We start from the raw sequence: 18,143 nt of genomic DNA on the forward strand, positions 1-18,143 counted from the left end.
ATCACGTAGTAATGTGGTACCACACTGAAACATTCAAATAAACCAGGTCTTGATAAATATTTTAGAGGATAACGCATGTTAGGTTTGGGTTAGGTCTAGGATTTGCCCACATCAGGCTCATACTTTCGCATATTTCTCATACTTCATGGCTAGATCCTGGGCTGTTTCTGGATTGTATCACGTAGTAATGTGGTACCACGCTGAAACAGTCAATTAAACCTTGTTTCGATCAATATTTTAGAGGATAACGCAAGTTAGGTCTGGGATAGGTCTAGGATTTGCCCTCATCAGGCTCATACTTGCGCACACTTCTTATACTTCATGGATAGATCCTGGACTATTTTCTGGTTTGGATCACACAGTAATGTGGTACCACACTGGAACATTCAGTTTAACCTGGTCTTGATCAATGTTTTAGAGGATAACGCATGTTAGGTTTGGGTTAGGTCTAGGATTTGCCCTCATCAGGCTCATGCTTTCGCATTTTTCACATACTTGTTGAACAGATCCTGGGTTTTTTCTGGTATGGATCACGTAGTAATGTGGTACCATACTGAAACATTCAGTTAAACCTGGTCTTGATAAATATTTTTGAGGATAACGCATGTTAGGTCTGGGATAGGTCTGGGATTCGCCCTCATCAGGCTCATACTTTCGCACACTTCACAGACTCGTTAAACAGATCCTGGGTTTTTTCTGGTTTGGTTCACGTAGTAATGTGGTATCACACTGAAACATTCAGTTAAACCTGGTCTTGATCAATATTTTAGAGGATAACGCATGTTAGGTTTGGGTTAGGTCTAGGATTTGCCCTCATCAGGCTCATACTTTCGCATTTTTCACATACTTGTTGAACAGATCCTGGCTTCTTCTGGTTTGGATCGCGCAGTAATGTGGTACCACACTGAAACAGCCCACAAAACCTGGTTTCGATCAATATTTTAGAGGATAACGAAAGTCATGTCTAGGTTAGGCCTGGGATTTGCCCTCATCAGACTCATGCGTTCGCGTTTTTCACATACTTGTTGAACGCATCCTGGGTTTTTTCTGGTTTGGATCACATAGCAATGTGGTACCACACTGAATCATTCAAATAAACCAGGTCTTGATAAATATTTTAGATGATAACGCATGTTAGGTCTGGGATAGGTCTAGGATTTGCCCTCATCAGGCTCATACTTTCGCAATTTTCGCATACTTGTTGAACAGATCCTGGCTTTTTCTGGTTTGGATCGGGCAGTAATGTGGTACCACACTGAAACAGCCCACTAAACCTGGTTCCGATCAATATTTTAGAGGATAACGAAAGTTATGTCTAGGTTAGGCCTGGGATTTGCCCTCATCAGACACATTCTTTCGCATTCTTCACATACTTGTTGAGCGGATCCTGGGTTTTTTCTGGTTTGGATCACGTAGTAATGTGGGACCACACTGAAACAATCAATTAAACCTGGTCTTGATAAATATTTTAGAGGATATCGCATGTTAGGTCTGGGTTAGGTCTAGGATTTGCCCTCATCAGGCTCATACTTTCGCATATTTCTCATACTTCATGGCTAGATCCTGGGCTTTTTCTGGATTGCATCACGTAGTAATGAAGTACAACACTGAAACAGTCAATTAAACCTGGTTTCGATAAATATTTTACAGAATAATTCATGTTAGGTCTAGGTTAGGCCTGGGATTTGCCCTCATCAGGGTCATACTTTCGCAGTTCTAACATACGTGTTGACCTGATCGAGGGTTCTTTCTGCTTTGGATCACGTAGTAAAGTGGTACCACACTGAAACAGTACACTAAACCTGGTTTCGATCAATATTTTAGAGGATAACGAAAGTTATGTATAGGTTAGGCCTGGGATTTGCCCTCATCAGACTCATGCTTTCGCATTTTTCACATACTTGTTGAACAGATCCTGGGTTGTTTCTGGTATGGATCACGTAGTAATGTGGTACCATACTGAAACATTCAAATAAACCTGGTCTTGATAAATATTTTAGAGGATAACGCATGTTAGGTTTGGGTTAGGTCTGGGATTTGCCCACATCAGGCTCATATTTTCGCATATTTCTCATACTTCATGGCTAGATCCTGGGCTGTTTCTGGATTGTATCACGTAGTAATGTGGTACCACGCTGAAACAGTCAATTAAACCTGGTTTGGATCAATATTTTAGAGGATAACGCAAGTTAGGTCTGGGATAGGTCTGGGATTCGCCCTCATCAGGCTCATACTTTCGCGTTTTTCACATACTTGTTGAACTGATCCTGGGTTTTTTCTGGTTTGGATCACGTAGCAATTTGGTACAACACTGAAACAGTCGATTAAACCTGGTTTCGATCAATATTTTAGAGGATAACGCAAGTTTGGTCTGGGATAGGTCTGGGATTTGACCTCATCAGGCTCATACTTTCGCGTTTTTCACATACTTGTTGAACAGAGCCTGGGTTTTTTCTGGTTTGAGTCACGTAGTAATGTGGTACCACACTGAAAGAGTCGATTAAACCAGGTTTCGATCAATATTTTTGAGGATAACGCATGTTAGGTCCAGGTTAGGCCAAGGATTTTCACTCATCAGACTCATACTTTCGCATTCTTCACATACTTGTTGAACGGATCCTGGGCTTTTTCTGGATTGCATCACGTAGTAATGAAGTACAACACTGAAACAGTCAATTAAACCTGGTTTCGATAAATATTTTAGAGAATAATTCATGTTAGGTCTAGGTTAGGCCTGGGATTTGCCCTCATCAGACTCATGCTTTCGCATTTTTCACAGACTCGTTTAACAGATCCTGGGTCTTTTCTGGTTTGGTTCACGTAGTAATGTGGTACCACACTGAAACATTCAGTTAAACCTGGTCTTGATGAATATTTTAGGGTATAACGCATGTTAGGTTTGGGTTAGGTCTAGGATTTGCCCTCATCAGGCTCATACTTTCGCATTTTTCACATACTTGTTGAACAGATCCTGGCTTTTTCTGGTCTGGATCGCGCAGTAATGTGGTACCACACTGAAACAGCCCACTAAACCTGGTTTCGATCAATATTTTAGAGGATAACGAAAGTTATGTCTAGGTTAGGCTTGGGATTTGCCCTCATCAGACTCATACGTTCGCGTTTTTCACATACTTGTTGAACGGATCCTGGGTTTTTTCTGGTTTGGATCACGTAGTAATGTGGTACCACACCGAAACATTCAAATAAACCAGGTCTTGATAAATATTTTAGATGATAACGCATGTTAGGTCTGGGATAGGTCTGGGATTCGCCCTCATCAGGCTCATACTTTCGCACACTTCACAGACTCGATTAACAGATCCTGGGTTTTTTCTGGTTTGGTTCACGTAGTAATGTGGTACCACACTGAAACATTCAGTTAAACCTGGTCTTGATCAATATTTTAGAGGATAACGCATGTTAGGTTTGGGTTAGGTCTAGGATTTGCCCTCATCAGGCTCATACTTTCGCATTTTTCACATACTTGTTGAACAGATCCTGGCTTTTTCTGGTTTGGATCGCGCAGTAATGTGGTACCACACTGAAACAGCCCACTAAACCTGGTTCCGATCAATATTTTAGAGGATAACGAAAGTTATGTCTAGGTTAGGCCTGGGATTTGCCCGCATCAGACTCATGCTTTCGCATTTTTCACATACTTGTTGAACAGATCCTGGGTTTTTTCTGGTATGGATCACGTAGTAATGTGGTACCATACTGAAACATTCAGTTAAACCTGGTCTTGATAAATATTTTTGAGGATAACGCATGTTACGTCTGGGTTAGGTCTAGGATTTGCCCTCATCAGGCTCATACTTTCGCATATTTCTTATACTTCATGGATAGATCCTGGGCTATTTTCTGGTTTGGATCACATAGTAATGTGGTACCACACTGAAACAGTCGATTAAACCAGGTTTCGATCAATATTTTTGAGGATAACGCATGTTAGGTCTAGGTTAGGCCTGGGATTTTCACTCATCAGACTCATTCTTTCGCATTCTTCACATACTTGTTGAACGGATCCTGGGTTTTTTCTGGTTTGGATCACGTAGTAATGTGGGACCACACTGAAACAATCAATTAAACCTTGTCTTGATAAATATTTTAGAGGATATCGCATGTTAGGTCTGGGTTAGGTCTAGGATTTGCCCTCATCTGGCTCATACTTTCGCATATTTCTCATACTTGATGGCTAGATCCTGGGCTTTTTCTGGATTGCATCACGTAGTAATGAAGTACAACACTGAAACAATCAACTAAACCTGGTTTCCATCAATATCTTAGAGGACAACGCAAGTTAGGTCTGGGATAGGTCTGGGATTTGCCCTCATGAGACTCATACGTTCGCGTTTTTCACATACTTGTTGAACGGATCCTGGGTTTTTTCTGGTATGGATCACGCAGTAATGTGGTACCACACTGAAACATTCTGTTAAACCTGGTCTTGATAAATATTTTTGAGGATAACGCATGTTAGGTCTGGGTTAGGTCTAGGATTTGCCCTAATCAGGCTCATACTTTCGCATATTTCTTATACTTCATGGATAGATCCTGGGTTTGTTTCAGGTTTGGATCACGTAGTAATGTGGTACCACACTGAAACAGTCGATTAAACCTGGTTTCGATCAATATTTTTGAGGATAACGCATGTTAGGTCTAGGTTAGGCCGAGGATTTTCACTCATCAGACTCATACTTTCGCATTCTTCACATACTTGTTGAACGGATCCTGGGTTTTTACTGGTTTGGATCACGTAGTAATGTGGTACCACACTGAAACAGTCAATTAAACCTGGTTTCGATCAATATTTTAGAGAATAATACATGTTAGGTCTAGGTTAGGTCTGGGATTTGCTCTCATCAGGCTCATTCTTTCGCATATTTCTCATACTTGATGTCTAGATCCTGGGCTTTTTCTGGATTGCATCACGTAGTAATGAAGTACAGCACTGAAACAGTCAATTAAACCTGGTTTCCATCAATATCTTAGAGGACAACGCAAGTTAGGTCTGGGATAGGTCTGGGATTTGCCCTCATCAGACTCATACGTTCGCGTTTTTCACATACTTGTTGAGCGGATCCTGGGTGTTTTCTGGTTTGGATCACGTAGTAATGTGGGACCACACTGAAACAATCAATTAAACCTGGTCTTGATAAATATTTTAGAGGATATCGCATGTTAGGTCTGGGTTAGGTCTAGGATTTGCCCTCATCAGGCTCATACTTTCGCATATTTCTCATACTTCATGGCTAGATCCTGGGCTTTTTCTGGATTGCATCACGTAGTAATGAAGTACAACACTGAAACGGTCAATTAAACCTGGTTTCGATAAATATTTTACAGAATAATTCATGTTAGGTCTAGGTTAGGCCTGGGATTTGCCCTCATCAGGGTCATACTTTCGCAGTTCTAACATACGTGTTGACCTGATCGAGGGTTTTTTCTGCTTTGGATCACGTAGTAAAGTGGTACCACACTGAAACAGTACACTAAACCTGGTTTCGATCAATATTTTAGAGGATAACGAAAGTTATGTATAGGTTAGGCCTGGGATTTGCCCTCATCAGACTCATGCTTTCGCATTTTTCACATACTTGTTGAACAGATCCTGGGTTGTTTCTGGTATGGATCACGTAGTAATGTGGTACCATACTGAAACATTCAAATAAACCTGGTCTTGATAAATATTTTAGAGGATAACGCATGTTAGGTTTGGGTTAGGTCTGGGATTTGCCCACATCAGGCTCATATTTTCGCATATTTCTCATACTTCATGGCTAGATCCTGGGCTGTTTCTGGATTGTATCACGTAGTAATGTGGTACCACGCTGAAACAGTCAATTAAACCTGGTTTCGATCAATATTTTAGAGGATAACGCAAGTTAGGTCTGGGATAGGTCTGGGATTCGCCCTCATCAGGCTCATACTTTCGCGTTTTTCACATACTTGTTGAACTGATCCTGGGTTTTTTCTGGTTTGGATCACGTAGCAATTTGGTACAACACTGAAACAGTCGATTAAACCTGGTTTCGATCAATATTTTAGAGGATAACGCATGTTAGGTTTGGGTTAGGTCTGGGATTTGCCCACATCAGGCTCATATTTTCGCATATTTCTCATACTTCATGGCTAGATCCTGGGCTGTTTCTGGATTGTATCACGTAGTAATGTGGTACCACACTGAAAGAGTCGATTAAACCAGGTTTCGATCAATATTTTTGAGGATAACGCATGTTAGGTCCAGGTTAGGCCTGGGATTTTCACTCATCAGACTCATACTTTCGCATTCTTCACATACCTGTTGAACGGATCCTGGGCTTTTTCTGGATTGCATCACGTAGTAATGAAGTACAACACTGAAACAGTCAATTAAACCTGGTTTCGATAAATATTTTAGAGAATAATTCATGTTAGGTCTAGGTTAGGCCTGGGATTTGCCCTCACCAGGGTCATACTTTCGCAGTTCTTACATACGTGTTGACCTGATCGAGGGTTTTTTCTGTTTTGGATCACGTAGTAAAGTGGTACCACACTGAAACAGTACACTAAACCTGGTTTGGATCAATATTTTAGAGGATAATGCATGTTAGGTCTAGGTTAGCCCTGAGATTTTCACTCATCAGACTCATACTTTCGCATTCTTCAGATACTTGTTGAACGGATCCTGGGTTTTTTCTAGTATGGTTCACGTAGTAATGTGGTACCACACTGAAACAGTCAATTAAACCTGGTTTCGATCAATATTTTAGAGGATAACGAAAGTTATGTCTAGGTTAGGCCTGGGATTTGCTCTCATCAGACTCATGCTTTCGCATTTTTCACATACTTGTTGAACAGATCCTGGGTTTTTTCTGGTTTGGTTCACGTAGTAATGTGGTACCACACTGAAACATTCAGTTAAACCTGGTCTTGATCAATATTTTAGAGGATAACGCATGTTAGGTTTGGGTTAGGTCTAGGATTTGCCCTCATCAGGCTCATACTTTCGCATTTTTCGCATACTTGTTGAACAGATCCTGGCTTTTTCTGATTTGGATCGCGCAGTAATGTGGTACCATACTGAAACATTCAATTAAACCTGGTCTTGATAAATATTTTAGAGGATATCGCATGTTAGGTCTGGGTTAGGTCTAGGATTTGCCCTCATCAGGCTCATACTTTCGCATATTTCTCATACTTCATGGCTAGATCCTGGGCTTTTTCTGGATTGCATCACGTAGTAATGAAGTACAACACTGAAACAGTCAATTAAACCTGGTTTCGATAAATATCTTACAGAATAATTCATGTTAGGTCTAGGTTAGGCCTGGGATTTGCCCTCATCAGGGTCATACTTTCGCAGTTCTAACATACGTGTTGACATGATCGAGGGTTTTTTCTGCTTTGGATCACGTAGTAAAGTGGTACCACACTGAAACAGTACACTAAACCTGGTTTCGATCAATATTTTAGAGGATAACGCAAGTTAGGTCTGGGATAGGTCAGGGATTCGCCCTCATCAGGCTCATACTTTCGCGTTTTTCACATACTTGTTGAACTGATCCTGGGTTGTTTCTGGTATGGATCACGTAGTAATGTGGTACCATACTGAAACATTCAAATAAACCTGGTCTTGATAAATATTTTAGAGGATAACGCATGTTAGGTTTGGGTTAGGTCTAGGATTTGCCCACATCAGGCTCATACTTTCGCATATTTCTCATACTTCATGGCTAGATCCTGGGCTGTTTCTGGATTGTATCACGTAGTAATGTGGTACAACACTGAAACAGTCAATTAAACCTGGTTTAGATAAATATTTTAGAGAATAATTCATGTTAGGTCTAGGTTAGGCCTGGGATTTGCCCTCATCAGGGTCATACTTTCGCAGTTCTTACATACGTGTTTACCTGATCGAGGGTTTTTTCTGCTTTGGATCACGTAGTAAAGTGGTACCACACTGAAACAGTACACTAAACCTGGTTTGGATCAATATTTTAGAGGATAATGCATGTTAGGTCTAGGTTAGCCCTGAGATTTTCACTCATCAGACTCATACTTTCGCATTCTTCAGATACTTGTTGAACGGATCCTGGGTTTTTTTCTGGTATGTTTCACGTAGTAATGTGGTACCACACTGAAACAATCAATTAAACCAGGTCTTGATAAATATTTTAGATGATAACGCATGTTAGGTCTGGGTTAGGTCTAGGATTTGCCCTCATCAGACTCATACTTTCGCATATTTCCCATACTTCATGGCTAGATCCTGGGCAATTTCTGGATTGGATCACGTAGTAATGTGGTACCACACTGAAACAGTCAATTAAACCTGGTTTCGATCAATATTTTAGAGGATAACGAAAGTTATGTCTAGGTTAGGCCTGGGATTTGCTCTCATCAGACTCATGCTTTCGCATTTTTCACATACTTGTTGAACAGATCCTGGGTTTTTTCTGGTTTGGTTCACGTTGTAATGTGGTACCACACTGAAACATTCAGTTAAACCTGGTCTTGATCAATATTTTAGAGGATAACGCATGTTAGGTTTGGGTTAGGTCTAGGATTTGCCCTCATCAGGCTCATACTTTCGCATTTTTCGCATACTTGTTGAACAGATCCTGGCTTTTTCTGATTTGGATCGCGCAGTAATGTGGTACCACACTGAAACAGCCCACTAAACCTGGTTTCAATCAATATTTTAGAGGATAACGAAAGTTATGTCTAGGTTAGGCCTGGGATTTGCCCTCATCAGACTCATGCTTTCGCATATTTCTCATACTTCATGGCTAGATCCTGGGCTTTTTCTGGATTGCATCACGTAGTAATGAAGTACAACACTGAAACAGTCAATTAAACCTGGTTTCGATATATACCTTACAGAATAATTCATGTTAGGTCTAGGTTAGGCCTGGGATTTGCCCTCATCAGGGTCATACTTTCGCAGTTCTAACATACGTGTTGACATGATCGAGGGTTTTTTCTGCTTTGGATCACGTAGTAAAGTGGTACCACACTGAAACAGTACAGTAAACCTGGTTTCGATCAATATTTTAGAGGATAACGCAAGTTAGGTCTGGGATAGGTCTGGGATTCGCCCTCATCAGGCTCATACTTTCGCGTTTTTCACATACTTGTTGAACTGATCCTGGGTTGTTTCTGGTATGGATCACGTAGTAATGTGGTACCATACTGAAACATTCAAATAAACCTGGTCTTGATAAATATTTTAGAGGATAACGCATGTTAGGTTTGGGTTAGGTCTAGGATTTGCCCACATCAGGCTCATACTTTCGCATATTTCTCATACTTCATGGCTAGATCCTGGGCTGTTTCTGGATTGTATCACGTAGTAATGTGGTACCACGCTGAAACAGTCAATTAAACCTGGTTTCGATCAATATTTTAGAGGATAACGCAAGTTAGGTCTGGGATAGGTCTGGGATTCGCCCTCATCAGGCTCATACTTTCGCGTTTTTCACATACATGTTGAACTGATCCTGGGTTATTTCTGGTTTGGATCACGTAGCAATTTGGTACAACACTGAAACAGTCGATTAAACCTGGTTTCGATCAATATTTTAGAGGATAACGCAAGTTTGGTCTGGGATAGGTCTGGGATTTGCCCTCATCAGGCTCATACTTTCGCATTCTTCACATACTTGTTGAACGGGTCCTGGGCTTTTTCTGGATTGCATCACGTAGAAATGAAGTACAACACTGAAACAGTCAATTAAACCTGGTTTCGATAAATATTTTAGAGAATAATTCATGTTAGGTCTAGGTTAGGCCTGGGATTTGCCCTCATCAGGGTCATACTTTCGCAGTTCTTACATACGTGTTGACCTGATCGAGGGTTTTTTCTGCTTTGGATCACGTAGTAAAGTGGTACCACACTGAAACAGTACACTAAACCTGGTTTGGATCAATATTTTAGAGGATAATGCATGTTAGGTCAAGGTTAGCCCTGAGATTTTCACTCATCAGACTCATACTTTCGCATTCTTCAGATACTTGTTGAACGGATCCTGGGTTTTTTTCTGGTATGTTTCACGTAGTAATGTGGTACCACACTGAAACAATCAATTAAACCAGGTCTTGATAAATATTTTAGATGATAACGCATGTTAGGTCTGGGTTAGGTCTAGGATTTGCCCTCATCACGCTCATACTTTCGCATATTTCCCATACTTCATGGCTAGATCCTGGGCAATTTCTGGATTGGATCACGTAGTAATGTGGTACCACACTGAAGCAGTCAATTAAACCTGGTTTCGATCAATATTTTAGAGGATAACGAAAGTTATGTCTAGGTTAGGCCTGGGATTTGCTCTCATCAGACTCATGCTTTCGCATTTTTCACATACTTGTTGAACAGATCCTGGGTTTTTTCTGGTTTGGTTCACGTAGTAATGTGGTACCACACTGAAACATTCAGTTAAACCTGGTCTTGATCAATATTTTAGAGGATAACGCATGTTAGGTTTGGGTTAGGTCTAGGATTTGCCCTCATCAGGCTCATACTTTCGCATTTTTCGCATACTTGTTGAACAGATCCTGGCTTTTTCTGGTTTGGATCGCGCAGTAATGTGGTACCACACTGAAACAGCCCACTAAACCTGGTTTCGAACAATATTTTAGAGGATAACGAAAGTTATGTCTAGGTTAGGCCTGGGATTTGCCCTCATCAGACTCATGCTTTCGCATATTTCTCATACTTCATGGCTAGATCCTGGGCTTTTTCTGGATTGCATCACGTAGTAATGAAGTACAACACTGAAACAGTCAATTAAACCTGGTTTCGATAAATATCTTACAGAATAATTCATGTTAGGTCTAGGTTAGGCCTGGGATTTGCCCTCATCAGGGTCATACTTTCGCAGTTCTAACATACGTGTTGACATGATCGAGGGTTTTTTCTGCTTTGGATCTCGTAGTAAAGTGGTACCACACTGAAACAGTACACTAAACCTGGTTTCGATCAATATTTTAGAGGATAACGCAAGTTAGGTCTGGGATAGGTCTGGGATTCGCCCTCATCAGGCTCATACTTTCGCGTTTTTCACATACTTGTTGAACTGATCCTGGGTTGTTTCTGGTATGGATCACGTAGTAATGTGGTACCATACTGAAACATTCAAATAAACCTGGTCTTGATAAATATTTTAGAGGATAACGCATGTTAGGTTTGAGTTAGGTCTAGGATTTGCCCACATCAGGCTCATACTTTCGCATATTTCTCATACTTCATGGCTAGATCCTGGGCTGTTTCTGGATTGTATCACGTAGTAATGTGGTACCACGCTGAAACAGTCAATTAAACCTGGTTTCGATCAATATTTTAGAGGATAACGCAAGTTAGGTCTGGGATAGGTCTGGGATTCGCCCTCATCAGGCTCATACTTTCGCGTTTTTCACATACTTGTTGAACTGATCCTGGGTTTTCTCTGGTTTGGATCACGTAGCAATTTGGTACAACACTGAAACAGTCGATTAAACCTGGTTTCGATCAATATTTTAGAGGATAACGCAAGTTTGGTCTGGGATAGGTCTGGGATTTGCCCTCATCAGTCTCATACTTTCGCGTTTTTCACATACTTGTTGAACAGATCCTGGGTTTTTTCTGGTTTGAGTCACGTAGTAATGTGGTACCACACTGAAAGAGTCGATTAAACCAGGTTTCGATCAATATTTTTGAGGATAACGCATGTTAGGTCCAGGTTAGGCCTGGGATTTTCACTCATCAGACTCACACTTTCGCATTCTTCACATACTTGTTGAACGGGTCCTGGGATTTTTCTGGATTGCATCACGTAGAAATGAAGTACAACACTGGAACAGTCAATTAAACCTGGTTTCGATAAATATTTTAGAGAATAATTCATGTTAGGTCTAGGTTAGGCCTGGGATTTGCCCTCATCAGGGTCATACTTTCGCAGTTCTTACATACGTGTTGACCTGATCGAGGGTTTTTTCTGCTTTGGATCACGTAGTAAAGTGGTACCACACTGAAACAGTACACTAAACCTGGTTTGGATCAATATTTTAGAGGATAATGCATGTTAGGTCTAGGTTAGCCCTGAGATTTTCACTCATCAGACTCATACTTTCGCATTCTTCAGATACTTGTTGAACGGATCCTGGGTTTTTTTCTGGTATGTTTCACGTAGTAATGTGGTACCACACTGAAACAATCAATTAAACCAGGTCTTGATAAATATTTTAGATGATAACGCATGTTAGGTCTGGGTTAGGTCTAGGATTTGCCCTCATCAGGCTCATACTTTCGCATATTTCCCATACTTCATGGCTAGATCCTGGGCAATTTCTGGATTGGATCACGTAGTAATGTGGTACCACACTGAAACAGTCAATTAAACCTGGTTTCGATCAATATTTTAGAGGATAACGCAAGTTAGGTCTGGGATAGGTCTGGGATTCGCCCTCATCAGGCTCATACTTTCGCGTTTTTCACATACTTGTTGAACTGAACCTGGGTTTTTTCTGGTTGGGATCACGTAGCAATTTGGTACAAGACTGAAACAGTCGATTAAACCTGGTTTGGATCAATATTTTAGAGGATAACGCAAGTTTGGTCTGGGATAGGTCTGGGATTTGCCCTCATCAGGTTCATACTTTCGCGTTTTTCACATACTTGTTGAACAGATCCTGGGTTTTTTCTGGTTTGAGTCACGTAGTAATGTGGTACCGCACTGAATGAGTCGATTAAACCAGGTTTCGATCAATATTTTTGAGGATAACGCATGTTAGGTCCAGGTTAGGCCTGGGATTTTCACTCATCAGACTCATACTTTCGCATTCTTCACATACTTGTTGAACGGATCCTGGGCTTTTTCTGGATTGCATCACGTAGAAATGAAGTACAACACTGAAACAGTCAATTAAACCTGGTTTCGATAAATATTTTAGAGAATTATTCATGTTAGGTCTAGGTTAGGCCTGGGATTTGCTCTCATCAGACTCATGCTTTCGCATTTTTCACATACTTGTTGAACAGATCCTGGGTTTTTTCTGGTTTGGTTCACGTAGTAATGTGGTACCACACTGAAACATTCAGTTAAACCTGGTCTTGATCAATATTTTAGAGGATAACGCATGTTAGGTTTGGGTTAGGTCTAGGATTTGCCCTCATCTGGCTCATACTTTCGCATTTTTCGCATACTTGTTGAACAGATCCTGGCTTTTTCTGGTATGGATCGCGCAGTAATGTGGTACCACACTGAAACAGCCCACTAAACCTGGTTTCGATCAATATTTTAGAGGATAACGAAAGTTATGTCTAGGTTAGGCCTGGGATTTGCCCTCATCAGACTCATGCTTCCACATTTATCACATACTTGTTGAACAGATCCTGGGTTTTTTCTGGTATGGATCACGTAGTAATGTGGTGCCATACTGAAACATTCAATTAAACCTGGTCTTGATAAATATTTTAGAGGATATCGCATGTTAGGTCTGGGTTTGGTCTAGGATTTGCCTTCATCAGGCACATACTTTCGCATATTTCTCATACTTCATGGCTAGATCCTGGGCTTTTTCTGGATTGCATCACGTAGTAATGAAGTACAACACTGAAACAGTCAATTAAACCTGGTTTCGATAAATATTTTACAGAATAATTCATGTTAGGTCTAGGTTAGGCCTGGGATTTGCCCTCATCAGGGTCATACTTTCGCAGTTCTAACATACGTGTTGACATGATCGAGGGTTTTTTCTGCTTTGGATCACGTAGTAAAGTGGTACCACACTGAAACTGTACACTAAACCTGGTTTCGATCAATATTTTAGAGGATAACGAAAGTTATGTCTAGGTTAGGCCTGGGATTTGCGCTCATCAGACTCATGCTTTCGCATTTTTCACATACTTGTTGAACAGATCCTGGGTTGTTTCTGGTATGGATCACGTAGTAATGTGGTACCATACTGAAACATTCAAATAAACCTGGTCTTGATAAATATTTTAGAGGATAACGCATGTTAGGTTTGGGTTAGGTCTAGGATTTGCCCACATCAGGCTCATACTTTCGCATATTTCTCATACTTCATGGCTAGATCCTCGGCTGTTTCTGGTTTGTATCACGTAGTAATGTGGTACCACGCTGAAACAGTCAATTAAACCTGGTTTCGATCAATATTTTAGAGGATAACGCAAGTTAGGTCTGGGATAGGTCTGGGATTCGCCCTCATCAGGCTCATACTTTCGCGTTTTTCACATACTTGTTGAACTGATCCTGGGATTTTTCTGGTTTGGATCACGTAGCAATTTGGTACAACACTGAAACAGTCGATTAAACCTGGTTTCGATCAATATTTTAGAGGTTAACGCAAGTTTGGTCTGGGATAGGTCTGGGATTTGCCCCCATCAGGCTCATACTTTCGCGTTTTTCACATACTTGTTGAACAGATCCTGGGTTTTTTCTGGTTTGAGTCACGTAGTAATGTGGTACCACACTGAAAGAGTCGATTAAACCAGGTTTCGATCAATATTTTTTAGGATAACGCATGTTAGGTCCAGGTTAGGCCTGGGATTTTCACTCATCAGACTCATACTTTCGCATTCTTCACATACTTGTTGAACGGATCCTGGGCTTTTTCTGGATTGCATCACGTAGTAATGAAGTACAACACTGAAACAGTCAATTAAACCTGGTTTCGATAAATATTTTAGAAAATAATTCATGTTAGGTCTAGGTTAGGCCTGGGATTTGCCCTCATCAGGGTCATACTTTCGCAGTTCTTACATACGTGTTGACCTGATCGAGGGTTTTTTCTGCTTTGGATCACGTAGTAAAGTGGTACCACACTGAAACAGTTCACTAAACCTAGTTTGGATCACTATTTTAGAGGATAATGCATGTTAGGTCTAGGTTAGCCCTGAGATTTTCACTCATCAGACTCATACTTTCGCATTCTTCAGATACTTGTTGAACGGATCCTGGGTTTTTTTCTGGTATGGTTCACTTAGTAATGTGGTACCACACTGAAACAATCAATTTAACCAGGTCTTGATAAATATTTTAGATGATAACGCATGTTAGGTCTGGGTTAGGTCTAGGATTTGCCCTCATCAGGCTCATACTTTCGCATATTTCTCATACTTCATGGCTAGATCCTGGGCAATTTCTGGATTGGATCACGTAGTAATGTGGTACCACACTGAAACAGTCAATTAAACCTGGTTTCGATCTATATTTTTGAGGATAACGAAAGTTATGTTTAGGTTAGGCCTGGGATTTGCTCTCATCAGACTCATGCTTTCGCATTTTTCACATACTTGTTGAACAGATCCTGGGTTTTTTCTGGTATGGATCACATAGTAATGTGGTACCACACTGAAACATTCAGTTAAACCTGGTCTTGATAAATATTTTTGAGGATAACGCATGTTAGGTCCGGGTTAGGTCTGGGATTTGCCCTCATGAGACTCATACGTTCGCGTTTTTCACATACTTGTTGAACGGATCCTGGGTTTTTTCTGGTTTGGATCACGTAGTAATGTGGTACCACACTGAAACATTCAAATAAACCAGGTCTTGATAAATATTTCAGATGATAACGCATGTTAGGTCTGGGTTAGGTCTAGGATTTGCCCACATCAGGCTCATACTTTCGCATATTTCTCATACTTCATGGCTAGATCCTGGGCTATTTCTGGATTGGATCACGTAGTAATGTGGTACCACACTGAAACAGTCAATTAAACCTGGTTTCGATCAATATTTTAGAGGACAATGCAAGTTAGGTCTGGGATAGGTCTGGGATTTGCCCACATCAGGGTCATACTTTCGCATTTTTCACATACTTGTTGAACAGATCCTGGGTTTTTTCTGGTATGGATCACGCAGTAATGTGGTACCACACTGAAACATTCAGTTAAACCTGGTCTTGATAAATATTTTTGAGGATAACGCATGTTAGGTCTGGGTTAGGTCTAGGATTTGCCCTAATCAGGCTCATACTTTCGCATATTTCTTATACTTCATGGATAGATCCTGGGTTTTTTTCTGGTTTGGATCACGTAGTAATGTGGTACCACACCGAAACAGTCGATTAAACCTGGTTTCGATCAATATTTTTGAGGATAACGCATGTTAGGTCTAGGTTAGGCCGAGGATTTTCACTCATCAGACTCATACTTTCGCATTCTTCACATACTTGTTGAACGGATCCTGGGTTTTTACTGGTTTGGATCACGTAGTAATGTGGTACCACACTGAAACAGTCAATTAAACCTGGTTTCGATCAATATTTTAGAGAATAATACATGTTAGGTCTAGGTTAGGTCTGGGATTTGCTCTCATCAGGCTCATTCTTTCGCATATTTCTCATACTTGATGTCTAGATCCTGGGCTTTTTCTGGATTGCATCACGTAGTAATGAAGTACAACACTGAAACAGTCAATTAAACCTGGTTTCGATAAATATTTTACAGAATAATTCATGTTAGGTCTAGGTTAGGCCTGGGATTTGCCCTCATCAGGGTCATACTTTCGCAGTTCTAACATACGTGTTGACCTGATCGAGGGTTTTTTCTGCTTTGGATCACGTAGTAAAGTGGTACCACACTGAAACAGTACACTAAACCTGGTTTCGATCAATATTTTAGAGGATAACGAAAGTTATGTATAGGTTAGGCCTGGGATTTGCCCTCATCAGACTCATGCTTTCGCATTTTTCACATACTTGTTGAACAGATCCTGGGTTGTTTCTGGTATGGATCACGTAGTAATGTGGTACCACACTGAAACAGTCAATTAAACCTGGTCTTGATCAATATTTTAGAGGATAACGCATGTTAGGTTTGGGTTAGGTCTAGTATTTGCCCTCATCAGGCTCATACTTTCGCATTTTTCGCATACTTGTTGAACAGATCCTGGCTTTTTCTGGTTTGGATCGCGCAGTAATGTGGTACCACACTGAAACAGCCCACTAAACCTGGTTTCGATCAATATTTTAGAGGATAACGAAAGTTATGTCTAGGTTAGGCCTGGGATTTGCCTTCATCAGACTCATGCTTTCGCATTTTTCACATACTTGTTGAACAGATCCTGGGTTGTTTCTGGTATGGATCACGTAGTAATGTGGTACCATACTGAAACATTCAAATAAACCTGGTCTTGATATATATTTTAGAGGATAACGCATGTTAGGTTTGGGTTAGGTCTAGGATTTGCCCACATCAGGCTCATACTTTCGCATATTTCTCATACTTCATGGCTAGATCCTCGGCTGTTTCTGGATTGTATCACGTAGTAATGTGGTACCACACTGAAACATTCAGTTAAACCTGGTCTTGATCAATATTTTAGAGGATAACGCATGTTAGGTTTGGGTTAGGTCTAGGATTTGCCCTCATCAGGCTCATACTTTCGCATTTTTCACATACTTGTTGAACAAATCCTGGGTTTTTTCTGGTATGGATCACGTAGTAATGTGGTACCATACTGAAACATTCAATTAAACCTGGTCTTGATAAATATTTTAGAGGATATCGCATGTTAGGTCTGGGTTAGGTCTAGGATTTGCCCTCATCAGGCTCATACTTTCGCATATTTCTCATACTTCATGGCTAGATCCTGGGCTTTTTCTGGATTGCATCACGTAGTAATGAAGTACAACACTGCAACAGTCAATTAAACCAGGTTTCGATAAATATTTTAGAGAATAATTCATGTTAGGTCTAGGTTAGGCCTGGGATTTTCACTCATCAGACTCATACTTTCGCATATTTCCCATACTTCATGGCTAGATCCTCGGCTGTTTCTGGATTGTATCACGTAGTAATGTGGTACCACACTGAAACATTCAGTTAAACCTGGTCTTGATCAATATTTTAGAGGATAACGCATGTTAGGTTTGGGTTAGGTCTAGGATTTGCCCACATCAGGCTCATACTTTCGCATATTTCGCATACATGTTGAACTGATCCTGGGTTATTTCTGGTTTGGATCACGTAGCAATTTGGTACAACACTGAAACAGTCGATTAAACCTGGTTTCGATCAATATTTTAGAGGATAACGCAAGTTTGGTCTGGGATAGGTCTGGGATTTGCCCTCATCAGGCTCATACTTTCGCATTCTTCACATACTTGTTGAACGGGTCCTGGGCTTTTTCTGGATTGCATCACGTAGAAATGAA

The sequence above is a fragment of the Colletes latitarsis genome, unplaced genomic scaffold (assembly GCF_051014445.1).
Source record: "Colletes latitarsis isolate SP2378_abdomen unplaced genomic scaffold, iyColLati1 scaffold0013, whole genome shotgun sequence".
In the NCBI taxonomy this organism is placed as follows: Eukaryota; Metazoa; Arthropoda; class Insecta; order Hymenoptera; family Colletidae; genus Colletes; species Colletes latitarsis.